Source organism: Chiloscyllium plagiosum, unplaced genomic scaffold, assembly GCF_037043375.1.
Source record: "Chiloscyllium plagiosum isolate Xiang-an unplaced genomic scaffold, Cpla_swu_hap1 HiC_scaffold_9, whole genome shotgun sequence".
NCBI lineage: Eukaryota > Metazoa > Chordata > Chondrichthyes > Orectolobiformes > Hemiscylliidae > Chiloscyllium > Chiloscyllium plagiosum.
The window spans coordinates 44,079,283-44,102,602 of record NW_028270147.1 but is presented as its reverse complement, the minus strand read 5'-3'; the positions used below and the strand labels follow the sequence as shown (position 1 = coordinate 44,102,602).

Genomic DNA, 23,320 nt, shown 5'->3' with positions numbered 1-23,320 from the left:
TTCAGGCACTTTTGCCAAAGCTTTGTCATCCATCAGGCCAATATTGGAATACTGCATCCAATTCAAGTCTCTCTGCAAGTGAGAAGGTTGTAAAACTTGAAAGGCTTCAGAAAAGATTAATAATGATATTGCCAGGGTTGGAGCTATAGAGAGAGGCTGAATAGGCTGGGGTTTTTTTTTCCTTCGAGCATCAGAGGCTGAGGGGTTACCTGATAGAAATTTATAAAATCATGAGGGATAGAGGATTAGTGGAGTCCAAAAGTAGAGGGCTTAGGTTTACGGTGAGAGGGGAAGATTTAAAAGGGACTTCAGGGGCAACTCTTTCATGCAGAGGGTGGTACGTGTATGGAATGAGCTGCCAGAGGAAGTAGTGGGAGTACAATTCCAACATTTAAAATGCATCTGGCTGGGTACATGAATAGGAAGATTTAGAGGGTGCTGGGCCAAATACTGGCAAATGGAACTGGATTTATTTAGGATATCTGGTCAGCATGGACAAAATGGACCAAAGGGACTGTTTCCATGCTGTACAGCTCTATAAGTCGACGATTGGTTTATGATTGGTCTCCCTAAGAATCGTGAGCTCAATGTATAATCTTAGAATCTCAGTCAGGTTCTTTTAACTGAGGTGCTTTTCAATTATGACATATCAAGGAATGCTGGGGATTTTATCATTTATAAAGCTGGCTTTCTCGATGTTTCACGCTTTTCTTAGAAAATACCTGCTCCATTACCCATGGCTGAGGCATCCACAGCAATAATAATCAGGAACAATAGTTTGTAATGGGACAAGATCAGTGCAGTCGGCAGGATGTCTGAGATCCTCTGAGAGGCCTCTTTTTGATGTTATTCCCAAACCAACCCTCACGCTTGTTCTGTAAGTGGTCGGAAGGTTCAATAATGGCTGACAAGTGGAGTAAAGTGTTTATTAATAGATTTACCATTCCCAGAAATTGTTATCAGCCACATAATGACTTTGGAGTAGGAAATACTTTTATTGGCCTTGTTTTTTGTGAATCTAGCTGTATGTCATCTATGTCAATGAAAGGTCCCAGCAATTGGATGATCCTTTAAACAAGTCTCATTTGTCATCAAAGGTGAGCCCTATTGTCAGCGATCATTTCAAAATTGTTTGATCATGAATTTTGTCATAACTGTGTGGAGCAGAAGTATCACCTAAATGGCATGTAACACCCTGTAACACTTGTTAAATCTTGGACATTGTGTATTAGTGTTGAAATAATCTCCCCAAATTGAATAAGCCTTTTATCTAATGGAACTTGCCAGGAACCAATGTTGGCATCAAGCTTAGTGAAAACTTTGCTATGAAAGACTTTGGTAAACATCATCAACAGTAGCATTTGGATAGATTTATTTAGTGACCATCTTTATTGAGTTTTGTAAGATCAACACATATTCTAATAGAATCGTTAGGTTTTGGTAAGGTGACCATACCTGAACACTATTCTGCAGATCTGGTGGCCTGCGATGGTCATTCCAGCAATTGTTTCACATTTGCCCCATGAATGTTTGACCTGAAAATGTGTTGCTGGAAAAGCGCAGCAGGTCAGGCAGCATCCAAGGAGCAGGAGAATCGATGAAGGGCTCATGCCCGAAACGTCGATTCTCCTGCTCCTTGGATGCTGCCTGACCTGCTGTTGCTTTTCCAGCAACACATTTTCAGCTCTGATCTCCAGCATCTGCAGTCCTCACTTTCTCCCCATGAATGTTTGAGAAATTTATCTGGATGTGTACAAACAACAGTGTAATATTTTTAAAATCAATCCTATATTGTGTGATATGTTTACTTACCGTGAGCAGTTCAGGGTATTCTTCCTTGAAACTCCTTTTCACTCTGTTTGAGAGCGCTTACACTCGGCAAAGAAGGGAAACAGGTTGCCTTTCTTAACAACAAGCTCTGCTGGTTATGGATGGCGCATGCCTTTTCTGTATAGTAGTAACTTTCATGTCTCAAACAGAATGTTAACATTCTTTCAATTTTGAGGTTTTATTCCAGCCAATGTAGGATTAGATCAGGAGATTGAACTTATGTTCTTCAACCATTTTCCAGATCTATAAAGCAGTAACTCCAATGTTAAGTTTGAAATTAGCCAGATAGAGTCATAGAGTCATAAAGTCATAGAGATATACAGCATGGAAACAGACCCTTTGGTCCGACTTGTCCATACTGACAGATATCCAAAATAAATCTGATCCCATTTGCCAGGATTTAGTCCATATCCCTCTAAACCCTTCCTATTCATATATCAATCCAGATGCCTTTTAAATTTAATAGTACCAGCCTCCACCACTTCCTCTGGCGACTTATCCCATGCAATCATCACCATCTGCACCAATTACATTCCTTTAAAATTTTTCCCCTCACCCTAAACCTATGCCCTCAGGTTTTGGACTCCCACACCCCAGGGAAACAACCTTGTCTATTTACCCTATCAATGCGCCTTTTTGATTTTATAAACGTCTATAAGGTCACTCCTTGGCCTCGGAGCCCAAGGGAAAACAACCCTAGCCTATTCAGCCTCTCCCTATAGCTCAAACTCTCTGACCCTGGCAACATCCTTGTAAATCTTTTCTGAACCCATCCAAGTTTCACGACATTTTTCTGATAGCAAGGAGACCAGAATTGCATGCAGCATTCCAATAGTGGCCTAACCAATGTCCCATACAGCCACAACTCCAATATTCACTATACTGAACAATAAATACCAAATACCTTCTTCACTGTCCTACCTACCTGTGACTCCACTTTCAAGGAACTATGAACCTTAACTCCAAGGTCTCTTTGTATAGCAACACTCCCAGGTCCTTACCATTAAGTGTAAAAATCCTGCTCTGATTTCCCTTTCCAAAATGCAGCACCTCACATTTATCTAAACTAACCTCCATCTGCCACTCCTTGGCCCACTGGCCAAGATCCCATTGCACTCAGAGGTAATCTTCTTCGCTGTCCACTACACCTCCAAATTTGGTGTCATCTGCAAATTTACTAACCATATCTCTAATGTTCACATCCAAATCATTTACATAAATGACCCAGCACCGATCCTTGTGGCACTCCACTGGTCACAGGCCTCCGGTCTGAAAAGCAACCCTCCACGACCACCCTCTGTCTTCTACCTTTGAGCCAATTCTGTATCCAAATGGCTAGTTCTCCCTCTATTCCTTACGATCTAACCTTACTAACCAGTCTACCATTAAACCATATAATCTATAAGGATTTTTGTTGTCATTTTTTTAAAAAAGACTGTGGACTGAAATGACAGGGAATAGTTTTTAAAAAGGTGTTTGAAAGGGTGATTACAGGTTCATGAATTAGAAACAGCACCACCTCCTCAATCCAGCTCCAGGGATCAGAGTGAATTGAACATTCTTTACTGGATGATTCATAATCTCAACAAAAACTCTAATCATTTTAGAATAGGTGATGGTAATGAGCAATTGTTTTAGTATCAGGTACCCTACTGTCAATAGACTATTACATCCATTGTTCATAGGTTTCCATGATCACTGGCAGTAAATGAGGTTGAATCAGTATTTTTCATTTTAAAAAATGATACCTGCATCAGCTGGTAGAGTTACATAACACTAGTTCGTTTGACACAAGGGATGCCAATACAAATGCCCTTTATTAATGCAGCGTGTTAAATCTGAATGTGTTCAGAAAAGATTTGCAAACATGTTGCTGGGTTTGGATGGTTTGAGCTACAGGGAGAGGCTGAATGGACTGTGGCTATTTTCCCTGGTGCATTGGAGGCTGAGGGGTGACCTTAAAGCGGTTTATAAAATCATGAGGGGTATGGATAGGGAGAATAGCCAAGCCATGGTAAGGGAATCCAAAACTAGAGTGCATAGGTTTAGGATGAGAAGAGAAAGGTAGAAAAGGGATCTAAGGGACAATTCTTTTAAAGCAGAGGGTGGTGTGCATATGGAATGAGCTGCCAGAGGAAGTGACAGAGGCGGGTACAATTATGACATTTAAAAGGCATCTGGGTGGATATATAAGTAGGAAGGTTTTAGAGTGATATGGGTCAAATGTTGGCAAGTGGGACTAGATTTATTTAGGATACCTGGTCGACATGGACGAATTGGACCAAAGGGTCTGTTCCCAAGCTGTTCAGCTCTATGACTCTGTGTACCAGGATGGGATGATAGGTTTCATACTATGTCTCTAGCCATACCATTTACTAACTAATATCTCACTGTTATATTGACAGGAAATGCTTGCCTATTATACGATTCTGATAACAATTTATAGTTTTAGCTCGGATGCATGGTAAAACTCATTGTTAAGATAGAGCTAATAGAAATAGTCAGTTTGGAACAAAATGTTTGATTCAAATTGATTTCTCATCAAAATTCAAAGTGCAGCATTACTTCACTATGGCACAGTGTACTTGTAGGCTAAGTGATTTTGCTGTAATGCGATGCAGATATATGCTCAGAATTCCTCAGAGTTTCAAATCTTGCCGAGATCTTTTGCAAAATGGAATCCAGGCACTGCAACTAGGGAAAGGGAAATGAAAATACCTTCCGATGCATTCTGCCATCCAGTCATACAGCAACTTCAATGCTCTGTACATTTATCCATTTTTCATAGAACTGAACCAGTTAATGAATCATGAAATAGAATATGGACCTCAAAATGGATAGAAAATAAAATAATAGTACAGTTTTATTACAAAATAAAATCTTCAGTGCTGGTACAGCATCTAAAATGATCAGGAATCCTGAGCTTACTTCTGATCACTTCTGGGTAGAATTTGATTTAACTGTCATCCATTGAAACATCACCAGGGGAGTTACTGTTCCCTGACCTATCACATCTTTAGAAAAAAACTTGCGTTATTTTTGCTTTAAACCATTTGCTCGTATTATAAAGCAGTTTTAGCCTTGGGTAAAAACTACGCCTATAAACCTCCAGCTTTTCCATTAAGTCATCCAGGAAATGAATCCATGTTAGGTCAAACCTTTCCATTAATGTTAACAAGATGTCCATTAGCTGGTTTCCACATTATCAATATTTTAAATTCAAATATTTTTGCTCTCTATATCAAACATGATAGACAACTTGAATACTGGCCAACTGTGTACTCCCTATTCATTATCAAAGTCATTCCTATTTTTAATCCAGGTACGTTGATTGTTCTGTCTGAAGTTTTGGATGAATTGATTTTTCATCTTGGACAATTTCCAAATGATCTTCAATTTGATATATACCAGTGAAAAGGGTATTCCAGGAAAGGAGACTCTTTTGTACTTCAATGCACTCACGGTTTTAGTGAGACATGATTGCTTTTATCATTTCTAAAGCTTTAGTGAAAACATAGAGTGAAGCTTTATGCATGTTTACTCAGTTTGCTACATGCCTGACTGAGCAGCACCTAGCAACAGACTAGCACAAAGGATCTTCAGATTTAATGGCCACTTACACACCTTAAAAACAGGTTGCTTGTTAGTGGATTGGAGAGAAATAGCAACAGCAGCAGCAGGAGGTTGCTAGATTTCTTTTCAGTTAAAGTTATTAATGAAGATGAAGTTACAGAATGGTTTTTGCTTTCTATCTTAGTGGACAGTTCAAGCTGCACAGTGGCTATGATTTTATAATTATATAAGCAATGAGCATTTCACAAACTGATGTTTGGAAACAATATTATATCATGGAAAGCTCTGTGCACTAATGACAGACAAGGGAGATTAGGTTCCCACGTTAGCCACATCAGGACAGTTGGAGCCTTATACTTACATTCAATGTTTTTGCTTTGTCTCTGTATCTATACAGATCTCTGTTCTCTGGAAGTGCTTTGCCTTGCTCCAAATGTCTTCAGTAAAACCTCCACCTCAGGTCCAATGTATGTTCCATCTGCACCCTGCTGACTACAGATTGGAGGTCCAGGAAATTCTGAGGCAGCAAAATGAGGGTAGAAGTCTAAAGTAACTGGTTCTCCACCAGTTTTCTTGAACTGTGCCTAGGAACATTGATTCTTCAGGTGAAATGTGTAGTAAGATGTCCACCAAAATATTTAAGGCAACTGAACCAATAGATAGCTAGGACCATTTGCTAGGACAAATGTTCGGCACAACATCGTGGGCCGAAGGGCCTGTTCTGTGCTGTATTGTTCTATGTTCTATGTTCTATGTTCTATAGCAGATGCAGTTCAATTTTGATAATTGTAAAATGATTAGCAAGTTAGAAGATCGTGTATGTGATGCATTGGGACAGTGGTAGTATAATAGTCAGGAAAGAAATCTGGGTTCTAACATAGATATATTTATAAAGCCAGATGTGTAATGCTCAGCTGCAATTTAAGAACCAAAAAAAGTAAGGTGTACAGAAAAATACAGAAACAAAAATCCACAACCACCTGATGAAAGAGCAATGCTCTGAAAGCTAGTGCTTCTAAATAAACCTGTTGGACTATAACCTGGTGTTGTGTGATTTTTAACTCTGATAAATAAAGAATAAACTGAATAAATTTTAACTGATTTTTCATGCAAGGTACTGAATTCCATCCCACATTTCCTATATACTTCTGGTCATCTGTTGGTAAGTATATAATTCTGCAAATGGTACAGAAGTGAGCAATAATAGTTATGTGAATCAGGTCCGTAGGATTAGTATAAAGATTAAGGAAGTTGATCTGTTCTGTGTCAGTATCATTTGTCAGTGCCCACGCCAACTGGAACTTTGCACTTTAACTCAATTTCCTTGCCTTTTTCTGTATCCATTTGTATTACTCCTGTTCTCTCTTTGAATCTTCTAGTTATAATCTCAGACCTTGTCCAAAGGTTCCCACATTTCTACAGTTTCTCATTTCTTCCAGCTGCTGTTTCAGTTCTGACATTACAGCATTGTAATAGTCTGATAAAAAAGATAGACATAAAGAACATTTATTCCCTTTTTAACTATTTGTCTTTCTAATGTCTGACCATCAGCAATTAATGTTTGGAAATCAATAAGTTTGAAACCTTATATGGAAACATAGAAGTTGTTTGGAGTGAAGCAAGTCATTATATCAGAACTAAATCCTCTCCAGTATAATTCAACAAATAACATTGCCCCATACACCCATCAGAGTCCTGTCAATTGTTCTACTTCAAAAACTTAATGTAGCTTTCTCTTAAAAAATGCACACAAAGTATGCTCTCTGCCTCACCATTTTTCTGTTGCAAAACATGCTATTAACTAACAAATCCCTGCAAAATGAGGTCTCTTGCTACTCATTCTTAATACAGAAAAAAAAATTCTTTTCCTCAGATGCCTCGAGCTTAACATTGCATTGAGATTTTGGACTGAATTTTACGACATCCTGTGGGTCTGTGTTTTTGGCAGGACAGCGCAGAGAAATTTATGATGAATGGTCAGCTTACTGCCTTCTCACAACCCAGGCCTCACAATGGGAGGTAAAATTATCAACCTGGCCCATTTTAAAAAAATAACATTCTATTGAGTTTATTCAGCCAATTAACATAAAAATCATTTTGTCAAATCACATAACAGCTGGCAGGCAGGTGGGCAAGATACACAAAGCCAATTTTTAGATTATTTGGTAGAGTAGGAAGAAAGGTGTGGGGTGCATTTCATGGGGGTTTTTGGTTGTTTTGCCCTTTCTTCCTTATCTCCCAGCCTTCTAAACCAACCACCTGTCCCACCCCTTAATCCCCCTGTAAAATCTCAAGATTTTTCCCACCCTAAAAGCGAATCTTAGTTTGGGATCCCTTATTGTCTAAATTCTGCCCTACAGTGACATTTCGATGCTGGGGGCAATTAGGTCCATTTCCCAACTAAGTTCCAGACTACCAATGAGATTCTCATTAGGCAGCATTGAGATGCCGATTATTGCTTGTGAACAACATTATTAACTGCACATCTCACTTCATTAATATGCAGCCTAACCCTACCACCCATTGCGCGAAAGTAGACATTGACAGTTCCCGTTTTGAAAGTCAGAGCAGATAGGTGGCAACATTAGTTTGCTGCTTATACCTCTGAGCTGCTACCTTGAACACCTGGAAATGATGTCTCAGGGCACAGTCTAAGGCACCAGCCACATACATTTCTCATTCATGGACACTGGCATCTGATACCTATTAGCCACTCAATACCCTCATGGCATCTCTCTGATCCAGCTGTGGGGTGCTTCTATCCTTCAATGTTGCCCCTCAGGGTCATTGGCAACAAGTATTGTATTCTACTGTAAGAATACTTTGCACCAGGGACAGTCACCTAGCTAACACATTGAACCAGGCTGTACCTCAGCGCTGTTAGCTCACTCTCTTAGTGCTCACTCATTCTGAGCTTACCTGGATGGTTAACCAGAAATCTGCTCATATCTCTTGTTTTTGATGTTAATGTCATTGAATAGAATCATAGAATTTTAGAAGGAGGCTATTTGACCCATCATGTCTCTACTGGCTCCTGAAAGAGCTACCCAGCCAGATTCATTCTACATCCCACCCCCATCTTTGAAGCATCTCAATTCATCCCTTTTAAAAATGTGTCCAGCTCTCTTTTGAAACCTCCAAAATCTGCCTCCACCACTCTCAGAGGCAGCATATTCTCTGAGCAAAGAAGTTTCTCCTCATCTCACTTCGAGCTTCTCTTGCTGACAGTCTTGAAATTGTGAACCCCAGTTACTGATATACCAACTAGTGAAGCAGAACATCCTTCTTTACCCTGTCAAAATTGCTCATAACTTTAAAAGTCAGGTCAATAAGGTCAGCTTTTGATCTCCTGTGCTCCAAGGGGAATAAACCCCATTTCTTATATCTCAACCCCCTCATTCCTGGTATTTATTCTAGTAGATCGCCTTTGAATTCACTCCAGAACATAAATATAAATATAAATAGGGGTTTCCCACAACAAATCACTATCAATAACAAAAGAGGGCAAAATCCATTGAGGAGAAGAGTGTCAATCAAACTCATCATCTGATATTTATAGTGGTACACCATTGTTCAGGTTTTTGCCAATGCAATTAATATCTTGAAGTATAAACAGATTAGCCAAAGAGACTAAAACAAAGCAAAGAACTGTGGATGCTGAAGATTTGAAACAACAACTGAAATTGCTGGAGAAATCCAACAGATTTGACAGCATCTATGGAGAGAAAGTAGAGTTAACATTTCTGTTCTGAAGAAGAGTCACTGGACTTGAAATAATATGCAACAATGCTTCCGAAAGGTTACACATTTAAATTACTTTTGTCAACAGTGTTGATGTCAGCAACATTTCAATGACAAATAAATGCCAGAAACCATTTTAAAATCATTAATGCCCTTGTCTAATTTAAAATTAATTTATAAAGATAAAATATATATTAACTGGTGCAGAGTAGGTCTTGAAATTGTTCCAATCACCTCAACACAGCTAATTGATCACTAGTGCCACATACATTAAATTAAAATGTGTACTCTATAAGGTTGCCAAAGAATGAAGATTTACTTTGGATCCAAATTAAAATGAAACACTAAACATGTACACTGGTGTATTACAGTAGGTAATCTGTACTATTGAAAAGGTAATATCCAATGAGACGCTTTGAAATACAAAAATCAAATGTGTATCAAAATGTCATGCTACACAAAGTAACTGCGAAGCATTAAATCAAAGATTTGACTGTTACAGATGTATGTTTTAATTTTCCAAAGTGCAGCATGCAACAATAGAAAAGATATTTTATGAGTAATAAAATTTAGAACACGATTTTATGCAAAATATTCTCAACTTTCTATCACAGGTAGTATGCCTTCAGTCAGATTTCCTCTGCAGTACAGCTTCATTAGGGTACAAAATTATCCAAGGTGCATTCTCTAATACAGCAGGTTGTGAAAGGGAAATATTAGCTGAATCTTGTTATATTTTGGCAAAGTGTCAATATTGTTGATTTTCAAGTATTGTTACCAGCACAGGGCCTAGCATGATATCTCACTGTATTGCCTCAAAACTGCCTCTTTAACCACCTACATCAATAGCAATGTTCTTGTTCAATACAAGCCCAATTCTAACACTCACTGCATCAGGAAGAATTTGCTACCACTGAAATGTTCCCAAATAGACTGGCATTCCTGATGTTGGCACCATCTTAAAAAAGCTGTTGCGTAAGTTCAGTCAGTCTAGAGCTGCATGGTGACTGCTGTCACCAGAGAAGAGGAATTTGGCACCTTGCAGAGAAGGGAATTTGGCACCTCGCTTTCTGGGCAGGGACTAGGAGGTCCTGATGGATAGGCAGATGCAGAGGACAAGGACTGAAGGCCATGAATTAGACCTTGCCAGAATGCAAAAATGCTAATACATTAGAATTTCTAATATTTTGGAATTGGTTTTTTAAGGTTATATTTTAAAAATCTGCAATCTCACATCTTCTTGCATTCCACAAATGTGGGCATTACTGCCAAGACCTGCCAGACTTGTGTTATGTTTCAAAGTTATTATGTCAGGATACCTTTAAGCCACATGTTCATGATATCATCATTGTACTGTAACATGTGACCTGAGAGTATAAAGACCTTTGTGGCCGCCTTAACTCAGGTCACTTTAAGCATGGCACTCTATTGAAAGTATTATTCTCTTGGTAAACTTAATACTAGCCTAGACAGTTCTTTGCTTGTGAATGAAATAATTATACATAACAGCCAGTTCTATTAAAATGTTGTTGCATTGTTCAATACTACATCATCCATGTGTTGTTTCTTATGTTATGAGGGAATAATGTAAATATACTCATGGCAAAGAAAATATCCTTCTGGGGGAAACTTACATCATGTTTGGCAGTGGTGGTCATCTGTAAAGATATCATTTCAAAAACAATATGATAGATATTTAGAAAACTAATTGAAGCATGTTATGATTCTAGCTGAGTAATCAGTCAGAAAACAGTAATCTTTCTGATCAATATCTCAGTACTTTTGAGTTGCAAGGAGTTGCTGACAGTGCTTTACTTAAAAACAAAAATGCTGACATTGAAAATACAAGCAAGGGTGAAGCTTGTAGACCCATACTATGACAGTGAAAACTTTGCTTCTCTGTCGCTTCTTCTTTTAAAAAACTCAGGGAGATTTCAGTTCTGACTTAACAAAAAAAACAGTTAAATGTAAACTTCTTATAACAAGTCTTTAAAAAATAGTTTCTAACACTAATGAGGCTTACCTATGTCTTATAGGTAGAAGCTTACAACTACAAGGCTGCATTTTTTAATTTTCAAGCCTTCGGTCCTGAATGCAACTTTTTCAAAGGGACCAAGACAGCAGAAGAAGCAGTAACAAGCAAAGTAAAGTGAAAATTTAAGGAGTGAAAAGCAATACATTCTATTTCCAAAAAGAAAGAAAACCTATTCAGAGAGGTAGAAGACAAACTTTTAAGGACTTTGCACCTGGTGATATCTTTACTGAATTACAACTATTTAAGCAATGTATGCAGTTCTGTTTTAAAGATCAAATGATAGGTGATCCTGTAAAGACAGTTCTGAAAATCATTCTTGCCATTTGTAAGAAGGTTTTTGCAGAATTAATCGAACAAGGCTTTCATTGGATGATCAGACAGATCCAAAATAAATTTGAAAATTTCTCAAGATAAGAATTAACATCAGCATTAACAGACTTCAATAGATGCTATACAGACAGAAACCCTAAGAGGCTATTAACCAGTTTGTCGTAAGACATGCTGAGCTAATTCTGGATCAGTGGTGCTGGAAGAGCACAGCAATTCAGGCAGCATCCGACGAGCAGCAAAATCGATGTTTCGGGCAAAAGCCCTTCATCAGGAATAAAGCCTTTATTCCTGATAAAGGGCTTTTGCCCGAAACATCGATTTTGCTGCTCGTCGGATGCTGCCTGAATTGCTGTGCTCTTCCAGCACCACTGATCCAGAATCTGGTTTCCAGCATCTGCAGTCATTGTTTTTACCATGCTGAGCTAATTGCCCAACCTGCACTGACAGGAAGATCTACACATTGATACTCTAGACTATGACATTGAAGATTCCTCAAGTTTGATCTGTTTCCCTTTCACCAGAATCAGGATGAATAGTTGCAGTTGACAACTGTTGAAGAAGAGCAATGACAAGAGTTGCAAAAGATTATTATCCAAAAGTGATCTGACAAGATTAAAGATGTACCTAAGAAGATCTTTTCATTTTAGTCACATAGAGATTAATTTAGTATATCACAATAAGATATTTCAAGTTCAAACAAGTCTTAAAACCAGGATATTATGTTGATGTCATACCAGGGATATGTGGGTATTGAATGCACAACATGGCTAGCATGTGAATCTGTGTACTGGGCAGGGATGAAGCAGTACACTCAATGACTCTGAATGCACATCAAGGCATATGAGGTGTGTCAACTGAACAGTGGAGGGAGGCACTGCAACACTGCAATTAATTTTTTGACAAAGGTAGCAACAGACCTATCAATAGTGCACTGGGAAGATTATGCCCTTGTGATGGATTACTTCTGTAAACTTAGCAACTTAGCAACACAATGTGTGTGAAAGTTGCTGACACAATGATCACTATTTTCAATTTATTTGATAGTGTCTGACAACAGATTGTAGTTCATCAAATCAACGACCATTAAGTATCAAGCAACAAAGCAAGATTTTCACAATGAATTATTGCATTATCATGTAAAACAAATAGTGAAGTGATTTTAATCTTCAATACAATTTATGCTTGGAAGGCAAGTGCAAACAACCTTTCACAGCAACTAGTTGGTGAACCATTCTGAAGCACAGGACGTTCTTTGGCAAAAACAGAGGAGAATGGAAGTGATACACAATGAGCAAGTAGTAGAGAACTATGAACACTCTATTGGCCAGAGAGTGCAAGTTGAAACAGGAATGCAAATACTTTACTACTAGCAAAAGTTTCTAAAAAAATGCAGTGAACCCAGATCATGCAAAGTGCTTACTGATTAGATTACTTACAGTTTGGAAACAGGCCCTTTGGCCCAACAAGTCCACACCCATTCACGTACACCTAACACTACAGGCAATTTAGCATGGCCAATTCACCTAACCTGCACATTTTTGGACTGTGGGAGGAAACCGGAGCACCCGGAGGAAACCCACGCAGACAAGGGGAGAATCTGCAAACTCCACACAGTTAGTCGCCTGAGGCAGGAATTGAACCCGTGTCTCTGGCGCTGTGAGGCAGCAGTGCTAACTGCTGTGCTACCGTGCCACCCACGGTGATTCTATTTTGCAGAATCCAGCTGTTACACTTATCATGCATGAAGACAGGGAGGAAGAACACTCCAGTGATGATCATATGATGATGTTGGCAACAACTAGCAACAAACAAAAATAACAAGCCTCTCTCTAGATGGCTATGCAACCACAGTGTCATCAAGCCTCTGAAGGGTTGATTTGAAGTTTAAAATGTTATTCTTGTAAACTTCTTAAGCTGTTTATATAATTATTAGATTACAACTGTGAAGACTATATCTTCTTATTTTAATTTATTTTTTACTGTGGATTGAACAGGAAAAGCCTTTCTGAGTTTTTTCTTAACCTGAGTTCATCGAACTGGGAATTTGGGGATATTGAATATTTGATTAAAAAAATTTAGTTTTCATGATGACTCTGGGAACAGCAGGGCTTGATTTCCAACACACTAGGGGATTATATTTTATCTTTGATGAGATTCCCTACAGTATGGAAACATGCCCTTCGGCCCAACAAATCCACACCGACCCTTCGAAGCGTAACCCACCCAGACCCATTCCCCCTAACTAACGCATCTAACACTACGGACAGTTTAGCATGGCCAATTCACCTAACCTGCACATCTTTGGACTGTGGGAGGAAACCGGAGCACTCGGAGGGAATCCAAAGCCACAGGGAGAATGTGCAAACTTCACACAGACAATTGCCTGAAGTGGGAAAGCAAGGTTGGAGTGCGATGTGTCATGGTCAGTAGGCGAAAGTGAAGAATGCAGATGCTGGAGATTAGAGTCAAGAATGTGGTGCTGGAAAAACACAGCGTGCCTGGCAACATCTGAGGAGAAAAAGAATTGATGTTTCGGGCAAAAGTATGTCAAAATACCTTTAGAGAACAGGCTCATGATATCATCACTGTGCTATAGTTTGTGGTCTGAGGATATTAAGATCTCAGATGGCATTTAACTTGATTATTTAAAGCATGGCACATTTTGAAAGCACATTTCTCTCTGAAGCAATAAGCGTAATACTAAATAAAAACTGAAAGAACTACGGATGCTGTGAATCCAAAACAAAAACGGAAGTTGCTGGAAAAGCTCAGCAAATCTGACAGCATTTGTGAAGAGAAATCAATGTTAACATTTCAGGTCTGGGAAGGGTCAGTAGATTTTTTTTGGATTCTTCAATACCACATTATCCATGTTTAATTCTCTACCTTATGGGCAATAACATAAGCACTGCTGCAGCAGGTAAAATATTCTACTGGAGACAATTCCTACATAACCAGAATTTGTGTGTGAGATAAGGAGGTTGTGAGCTGCTGTCTTGAAATCCTACTGTTCATATGATATAGGCAGACTCTCAATGCTTTTTGTGAGGGTATAGGATAAAGTGACACTGAAGAAACACTGATATATTTCAATTTATGATTGTGTATAACTTGGAGGAGAATTTGTTTCTCTATACACTTGATAAATCTGATTAGTATTTTGGTTAGGCTACAAAATCTGCAAGCACTGTATCTTGCCCCTTATTCAAAATATCTGACAGGTAATGTGACACTTTAGTGTTTTTGTATTTTTCAGCTTTACACAAGCTTATAGTTTAATCTGTGCCCCAGATAATACTTGTGAATATCTATTTTTACCTCATTACCACTTCAGGCAATTGTCTGTGTGGAGTTTGCACATTCTCCCTGTGGCTTTGGATTCCATCCGGGTGCTCCAGTTTCCTCCCACAGTCCAAAGATGTGCAGGTTAGGTGAATTGGCCATGCTAAACTGTCCGTAGTGTTAGGTGCGTTAGGGACAATGGGTCTGGGTGGGTTACTCTTCGGAGGGTTGGTGTTGATTTATTGGGCCGAAGGGCCTGTTTCCATACTAATCAAAGATAAAATATAATCCCCAAGTGTGTTGGAAATCAAGCCCTGCTGTTCCCAGAGTCATCATGAAAACTAAATTTTTTTAATCAAATATTCAATATCCCCAAATTCCCAGTTCGATGAATTCAGGTTAAGAAAAAAATGCAGAAAGGCTTTTCCTGTTCAATCCACAATAAAAAATAAATTAAAATAAGAAGATATAGTCTTCACAGTTGTAATCTGATAAATATATAAACAGCTTAAGAAGTTTACAAGAATAACATTTTAAACTTCAAATCAACCCTTCAGAGGTTTGATGACACTGTGGTTGCATAGCCATCTAGAGAGAGGCTTGTTATTTTTGTTTGTTGCTAGTTGTTGCCAACATCATCATATGATCATCACTGGAGTGTTCTTCCTCCCTGACTTCATGCATGATTAGTGTAACGGCTGGATTCTGCAAAATAGAATCACCGTGGGCGGCACGGTAGCACAGCAGTTAGCACTGCTGCCTCACAGTGCCAGAGACACGGGTTCAATTCCTGCCTCAGGCGACTAACTGTGTGGAGTTTGCACATTCTCCCCTTGTCTGCATGGGTGTGCTCCGGTTTCCTCCCACAGTCCAAAAATGTGCAGTTTAGGTGAATTGGCCATGCTAAATTACCCGTAGTGTTAGGTGTAGGGGAATGGGTCTGGGTGGGTGCGCTTCGGCAGGTCAGTGTGGACTTGTTGGGCCGAAGGGCCTGTTTCCACACTGTAAGTAACAAGGAGATACATTTATCAACTAAAAATGACAGATATCAAGATGAAACTGGTTATAGTGAGACAAAATTATCTATAAGAAGAAAATCCAAACAGGTTTACTATAGGGGATGCAAAGAGATTAACAATTGATTTCTGATGAATGGCCTATGCCTGAAACGTTGATTCTCCTGCTCCTCGGATATTGCCTGACCTGGTTTTTTTTCAGTACCACGCTTTTCAACTCTGATCTCCAGCATCTGCAGTCCTCACTTTCTCCCAGATGAACACTTGATGTAAGATTCAATGATTAATGGCATCTGTAGTTATATACTTAGTGTTTCCTTGCATGGACAGATTCAGCATGACAGCAGACTTTGGGTGAGGCAGAGAAGGTGTTTTGAATTAAAACAGAGAGTTATTTTTCTCACTGGGTGTTAAGTCCTTGGAACTTTCTTCCTCAAAAGGCAATGAATGCATAGTCCTTGAACACTTTTAAGGCAGAGGAAGAAGGATTCTTGATAAACAAGGAGATGAAAGGTTATTTGGAGGGAATTGGGAGTAATCAGATCAGCCTTAATCTTGTTGAATGATAGAGTTGGCTCAAGGGACCTAATGGTCAACTCCTGTTCTAATTTGCATGTTTATACATTCATAATTTCAGGAGAGCACAATTATAGCATTTTATGGAAAATGTGTTCATATATTCTTTCTTCTTTGTATGTATCTCTTTATCTGGGTATGTTAGATATCATGTTTGATCCATCAAAACTTTTCTGTACTATTTATATAAACGTTTTTTTCAAGGCATTGACAGTTACTGGATTTCTAAACTGCAACAAATTCACAATATGATGTGTTTTTCTTTGAAAAAAGGTCTTCCTTTCCCTGCTATCTCCCTTTTTATACTTTTCTTCATGAAGGTGTAGATTCTTTGCCATGGTGTAATTCTCCGTGTACTAAACCAGATATTCTCACTGTGTGAGTGCAGATACTGAAGGTCAGCAGCTGTTCAGCCTCACACATGTTATTGCTGTCTTGGTCTCATAAAATATCCAAACAAGTACATATCTGTCTTACAGTTCCTGGACAGTAATCTTTGAGACAGGAACCCTCCTAAAGCTCAGTGCAAGCGAACTGTAGATTTTAAGGAGCTCCAGGGTACAATTGAAATCAAATAGGTTAAAATAAGGAAAGCCATGAATTTGTAGCTTTAGTTTATTTCCAAGAATTATATTATTCTTTGCTGTAACAGGGTAACAACTGCATTGTCAACCGACAGTGGGGACCACATGAGTACTCACCTCTACCATGTAATCTCATGTTTCCCCATGGTTGTTGCCAGTCCAATGAATTTCAGGTCGAACTGAATGAGCATCAGATTATGACAAGTATAAATTGCACTCATTTCCCGCGTTCTGACATAGGAAACCACATGCGTCTTATTAATTCCCACGAAAGTCAAGACAAGGGAAATGAAGTACAGAATTGATTACAACAGCAGTCGTCATTGTTTCCAGGGCAGAACATGTCTCTCCAATGGCTACTACAATCACATCAAATTCCTATTTTAAATGACTTAATTAAAATAGCTCACAAAGGAATTCAGTGCAAATAAGCTAAAAATAGACTGGAGTCTCAGCCAATTGTTATTTAAGTCAACACTAAGAGGTTGCCAGAAGCTCTGGAGAACTGAATGGTCCTCAAAATTAGTGTAAGTGACAACATTTCAAGAGCCTTCCCTGGTCTTTCACTAAGAATCACACGTGTCAGACAAATTATGCTTTTGCAGGGGTAATGGCTGGAGAGGTGATGGTCAGGACTTCATTCTGCTCCATATATTTGTCTTCCCTACCTGGCTTTGTTTCAGTACTGTACCTGCCTGTGTTAATATAGTACAATTTGCTGTAATGAGGACCAAAACATACCGTGTCTGTAAGTAGCTTGCATCATGAATGTTTGGCTGCATTTCAAGCCCCACTTATGGTTGTAGTGTACAAACTCTCAAAACAGAGCTCATCATGCACAATGCACACCATTGTCAACAATCAACAGCATTATATCCCAGATTCAGTTACTTTGTCCAGGAGATCAGAAAGTCTTTGGCCATGATGACCATCAGGAGTATTAGGCTACCTCACCTAAGTTTTGACCTTCCCAACTATCCACTCCACCCTCCTCTCCGACCTATCACCTTCACCCCTACCTCCATCCACCTATTGCACTCTCAGCTACCTTTTACCCAGCCCCACCCCCCTTCCCATTTATCTCTCCACCCCCGAGGCTCCCAGCCTTATTTCTCATGAAGGGCTTATGCAGATTTTCCTGCTCCTCGGATGCTGCCTGACCTGCTGTGCTTTTCCAGCACCACTCTAATCTTGACTCTAATCTCCATCATCTGCAGTACTCACTTCTGCCTAAGTTTTGACCTGCCTCCTACCTTCTGCTTCATTCAGGCATTTCAAATCTGCCAAGCTCTGAGGAAAACAAAGATAGCAACGGGAGGTGCTATCCTCTCTTTTGGTGCACTGGATAAAAATAACTTTATTAACATTAAACTTGGTATGTTCTTAATTTCCTGGTTCTGTAATAATTACTCATGTATAAGCCACAGTTTTCCACAGTCTTTAATCTGATAGAGAGCAGCAGCTGGGAGCCAGGCATTGACTGTAAGGACATTTAGGACAGAAGATTGTCAGTAATTACTGGGAGAGGCTAGGAGAGACAAACTCATTTCATTCCAATGCTCGATAATGAGACAATCAAATGGCTGATTCATGAAACCTGCCAGTTTTGATACATGGAATTCATGCGAAGAGCAACTTTTTTTGATATAAATGCTAGTTTCTCAGGTAAACCTATATCAGCTCTACAATGCTGACATATGGGGCGAGATTTTACTACATTGCCATGGGACAAATTCTGAGTGGAAAGGAGGTGAAAGGAGCAGGAGGCTCCTGCATGTGGAATTCCTACCCCTATTCCTGTTACTGGGAATTTTGAATAGTGTGTGAAATAGGGCCAGTCACACACTGGATCATTGGGATCTTGCCAGCTCCAATGTGTAGTTGGCATTTTCACTCCGTCCCTCTGATGGAATAGGGTCAGCTTCTGAAGCAACATAGTACATGTCAGGTATGTCCTGAAGCAAAGAAGAATCCTAGCCTGGAATTGGGACCGTCTGACATTCAAGTTGAAAAACTGTTGATACCATTATGTCATAATGCTGTATGATTAATTTGTTTTAAATGCAATGATTGATGACCAGGATTTGTTCTTAAAATAAATTACCATTATATTGACCAGCATTGTGGAAATGGGTAATCATTCAAATGCATTACTAAGTATGTTATAATGTAATATATATGCAGTGTATGTTATCCAATGGATGAAGTACTTCATTGCATTTTCTGTCTGCAAAACTGACCCTGAGGTTCCAGTTGCCTGCCATGTCACACACCACTAGTTCCTTGGCCAACATCTCTGTCTCAGGCTTCTTGCAGTGCTCAAGCGAAGCTCAGCACAAGTTGGAAGAACAGCACCTTGTTTTCCACTTGGAAACTCTACAGTATAGATATCGAGTTCAACAATGTTAGGGTTTGAGGCACCTTCTTTCATGTCCTTAGCCCAAACCCCACACACCAGGCCTTATTACTACATGGTCTGAGATTACATACAATCCATTGTTAGCTACGAACAGTCCCCATTAATAGCTATTCATTCTCATGATCATTATCCACTCCTTTGTCTGTTCAACGATTCTCTCTCTTTTGGGCTCTGTCTCCATCTATTGTTTACGCCTTAATCCCTCTCCCTATCCTATATTATGCATAAGAAAAACAACTTTTTCCTAGCTATCATTTGTTCTGCGGAAGGGTCACTGGACCTGAAACATGCACACTGATTTCTCTGCACAGGTGTTGTCAGACCTGTTGAGCTTTTCCAGCAATGTTTGTTTTGTTTCTGATTTCTAGCATCCATAGCTCTTTCAGTTCTTTTACTTCTCTGCATTGATTAATTGTGATATTTAGATTTGTCTATGACAATTATCCCCTGTGATTTTCTTTCATTAAATGACAACTCATAGATCTACTCCACTTTTTTAAAGCTGGCAAAGGTTTTATTCGTAGTGGAATCCCATTATGAATGTTTAGTTGCATTCTAAACCACACTTAAAACTTCAGCTCAGTGAGAGTAGTTGCATATAGGCTTTCAAAAAAAGACATACATTATGCCCAATTTATTTCTAATCTCCATGGATGGATTCAGTGAGCCTCATTTCCAGTTGAGGCCATTAAGTGGGTAATTTACAGGGGCAGGGGTTCATTCAAAGACACTTGAATAAAGGGACTGGCATTGGGAAGGGGTTTCACAGAAATCCCACCTCCAGTCTTTACTGTTAACTCCCCTCCACTGTAACCAATGACAGCTACTAGTCTGTGTTTGCCCTACTGCTTTTGGAGAGCTGAGATTTCTGCCTCTATTCCCAAGGGACCTTAAACTTGCATAATGCCCATTGCTGATCATTTAAGCGACTGATCAGCTCTTAATTTGGTGGGTCTTCCCAAAAACAGGCAATGTGGAGCACACACTGCCTCCCTAAATGATGGGTGAGAACCTAGCTGCCACCATTAAATGCTGTGCAATTTATGTAAGCTCTCGGAGTAAATTACTGCAGATGCTGGAATCTGTACTGAAAGCAACAAATGCTAGAGAACAAGCTTGTCAGACAGCATCCATGGAGAGACAGCAAGCTAATGTTTTGAGTCTAGATGAAGAGTCATCTAGACTTGAAGCCTTAGCTTACTCTCTCTCCATAGATGCTGCCTGACCCACTGTGATCTCCAGCTTGTGTAATATGCATTTGCTTTCATTTTTGTTTCAAGTCTGGATTCACCCTTATGTTAGAGCTTCTAGACAAACAAAAGCAAATGATCAAGAATGCCATTGAAGTAAAAGATATATTCTTTTGATAAATAGAGGATCTACAGCTGATAGAGTAAATGAAAGTCATAAATGCAACCAGAGGACCTTCAGATTTTGGGGAATATCCATGCATAGATGACTTCATACTGAGGGTAAGCAACCAGAAACTGAAGGGAATTGTGAGGAATTCAGGGACATATTAATGAGTATATTTTGTAGGGATTTTAATAGCTAGATGCTTGTGATTGGCAACATCACAGCACTAGTAATCCAAAGGCCCATGCAATTGTTATGGGAAGAGGTTTACATCTCTCAATCACAGCTGGTAGAATTTAGATTCAATTTATAAGATCACACTTCCAGATATGATAGACTTCATTGTGTTTTTATAATGTTATGATATTAAATATAACTGCCTCACATATTTTTATTGTTATAGATGTTCAAATAGTTAATATCAAATTTCTGTCCATTTATAAATGTCAGATGAATTCAGTGACCTTTTTGTTCCAAAATGTAGTTTAAAATGTGATGGTAGTGAGTCACAGTATATAAGCTGGTGAGTACAACCGTCACACAGGAAAATAAGAAATATCTATAATTGGGAATAGAAGTTAGGGAAGTAATTCTCTCTCTTCTGGGCTCTATCTCCATCGAGGATTAGTGGTGCTGGAAGAGCACAGCAGTTCAGGCAGCATCCAAGGAGCAGCGAAATCAATGTTTCGGGCAAAAGCCCTTCATCAGGAATAAAGGCAGTGAGCCTGTAGCGTGGAGAGATAAGCTAGGGGAGGGTGGGGGTGGGGAGAAAGTAGCATAGAGTACAATGGGTGAGTGGGGGAGGGGATGAAGGTGATAGGTCAGGGAGGAGAGGGTGGAGTGGATAGGTGGAAAAGGAGATAGGCAGGTACGACAAGTCCGGACAAGTCATGGGGACAGTGCTGAGCTGGAAGTTTGGAACTAGGGTGAGGTGGGGGAAGGGGAAATGAGGAAACTGCTGAAGTCCACATTGATGCCTTGGGGTTGAAGTGTTCCGAGGGGAAAGATGAGGCGTTCTTCCTCCAGGCATCTGGTGGTGAGGGAGCGGCGGTGAAGGAGGCCCAGGACCTCCATGTCCACGGCAGAGTGGGAGGGGGAGTTGAAATTTTGAGCCACGGGGCGGTGTGGTTGATTGGTGCGAGTGTCCTGGAGATGTTCCTTAAAACGCTCTGCTAGGAGGCGCCCAGTCTCCCCAATGTAGAGGAGACCGCATCGGGAGCAACGGATACAATAAATGATATTAGTGGATGTACAAGTAAAACTTTGATGAATCTGGAAGGCTCCCTTAGGGCCTTGGATAGAGGCGAGGGAGGAGGTGTGGGTGCAGATTTTACAGTTGCTGCAGTGGCAGGGGAAAGTGCCAGGATGGGAGGGTGGGTTGTAGGGGGACATGGACCTGACCAGGTAGTCACGGAGGGAACGGTCTTTGCGGAAGGCGGAAAGGGGTGGTGGGGTCTTTTTGGAGGTGGCGGAAATGTCGGCGGATGATTTGGTTTATGCGAAGGTTGGTAGGGTGGAAGGTGAGCACCAGGAGCGTTCTGTCCTTGTTACGGTTGGGGGGGTGGGGTCTGAGGGCGGAGGTGCGGGAAGTGGACAGGATGCGTTGGAGGGCATCTTTAACCACGTGGGAAGGGAAATTGCGGTCTCTAAAGAAGGAGGCCATCTGGTGTGTTCTGTGGTGGAACTGGTCCTCCTGGGAGCAGATATGGCGGAGGTGGAGGAATTGGGAATATGGGATGGCATTTTTGCAAGAGGTGGGGTGGGAAGAGGTGTAATCCAGGTAGCTGTGGGAGTCGGTGGGTTTGTAAAAAATGTCAGTGTCAAGTTGGTCGTCATTAATGGAGATGGAGAGGTCCAGTAAGGGGAGGGAGGTGTCAGAGATGGTCCAATAAATTTAAGGTCAGGGTGGAATGTATTGTTGAAGTTGATGAATTGCTCAACCTCCTCGCGGGAGCACGAGGTGGCGCCAATGTAGTCATCAATGTAGCGGAGGAAGAGGTGGGGAGTGGTGCTGGTATAATTACGGAAGATCAACTGCTCTACGTAGCCAGCAAAGAGACAGGCATAGCTGGGGCCCATACGTGTGCCCATGGCTACCCCTTTGGTCTGGAGGAAGTGGGAGGATTTGAAGTAGAAATTGTTAAGGGTGAGGACCAGTTCGGCCAAACGAATGAGAGTGTCGGTGGAAGGGTACTATTGGGGACATCTGGAGAGGAAAAAACGGAGGGCTTAGAGGCCCTGGTCATGGCTGATGGAGGTGTAGAGAGATTGGATATCCCGCAGGAACTGTAAAACCTGCGACCACACCTCCTCCCTCACCTCTATCCAAGGCCCTAAAGGAGCCTTCCACATCCATCAAAGTTTTACTTGTACATCCACCAATATCATTTATTGTGTCCGTTGCTCCCGATGAGGTCTCCTCTACATTAGGGAGACTGGGCGCCTCCTAGCAGAGCGCTTTAGGGAACATCTCCGGGACACCTGCACCAATCAACCACACCGCCCCGTGGCCCAACATTTCAACTCCCCCTCCCATTCTGCCGAGGATATGGAGGTCCTGGGCCTCCTTCACCGCCGC

At 40.3% G+C, this 23,320-nt stretch overlaps 1 long non-coding RNA gene across 1 annotated transcript in view; it reads right to left on the bottom strand.

Annotated features, from left to right (window-relative positions):
* Positions 1-17,254, bottom strand: part of LOC122554765 (uncharacterized) — a 35,298-nt gene extending 18,044 nt beyond the window's left edge. The window contains exon 1 of the long non-coding RNA XR_006313070.2: positions 17,085-17,254. This is a non-coding gene — a long non-coding RNA (uncharacterized LOC122554765). The remainder of the gene's footprint in view (positions 1-17,084) is intronic.
* Positions 17,255-23,320: the final 6,066 nt, after the last annotated feature.